This window comes from Crocuta crocuta, unplaced genomic scaffold (genome assembly GCF_008692635.1).
Source record: "Crocuta crocuta isolate KB4526 unplaced genomic scaffold, BGI_CrCroc_1.0 scaffold49, whole genome shotgun sequence".
NCBI lineage: Eukaryota > Metazoa > Chordata > Mammalia > Carnivora > Hyaenidae > Crocuta > Crocuta crocuta.
The window spans coordinates 96,203-96,830 of record NW_027536462.1 but is presented as its reverse complement, the minus strand read 5'-3'; the positions used below and the strand labels follow the sequence as shown (position 1 = coordinate 96,830).

General features: G+C 31.5%; 1 protein-coding gene across 1 annotated transcript in view; it reads left to right on the top strand.

Moving 5' to 3' along the window:
* Nucleotides 1-628, top strand: part of USP9X (ubiquitin specific peptidase 9 X-linked) — a 97,275-nt gene that overhangs the window by 8,688 nt on the left and 87,959 nt on the right. The gene's annotated exons all lie outside the window — the stretch shown is intronic.

The window sequence follows — 628 nt, the reverse complement described above, 5'->3', positions numbered from 1 at the left end:
TAAGTGACAAAATTGTTGGGGATTGTTTTGGGGGGTTTTGTTTTTTTGCTTTTGTTTTGTTTTGTTTTGTTTGGCCTTCTCCATATAGTTAGTCCCCATTGTCCTCTGCCCAGCCTTTTGGGGAATAGTCCTAACCTGGGTTAAATTTTAGAATTTAGGGAAACTTTAATATTGTGGGCCTTACAAACAGGAAAACCTAGCCTGGAAAATTTGAATTTATATATAAGACTCTTGGTTTATTCATTTAAAAGTGGAAATCCTCAAAATGTATTAAACTTAGAGCTGGGATTTTCTGATATTTCCAAAGATTCATATTGTTGCCACTTCATGCCTATTTTTATTTTGGTAAATCACATTAATATCTAATAATGACCATCTCCACAATATACCTGTATTTCTCTAATTTTTGCTCTGTAGGTCAAAATATTAACTGACTTACAGGAAACAATTTGATTTAAGATGGCTTCTGGTTTTAGATCTTTTTATGCCTTTATTTAAAACCTAGCTCTTAAGTATTACTAATTACAGAATGATCCTAATTGCTTAAACATACATTATAGCTGAAAACCTAGGAGGATTAGCTTTAGACTGATACTTTACTTTGTTTTCATATACTACATGTGTATAT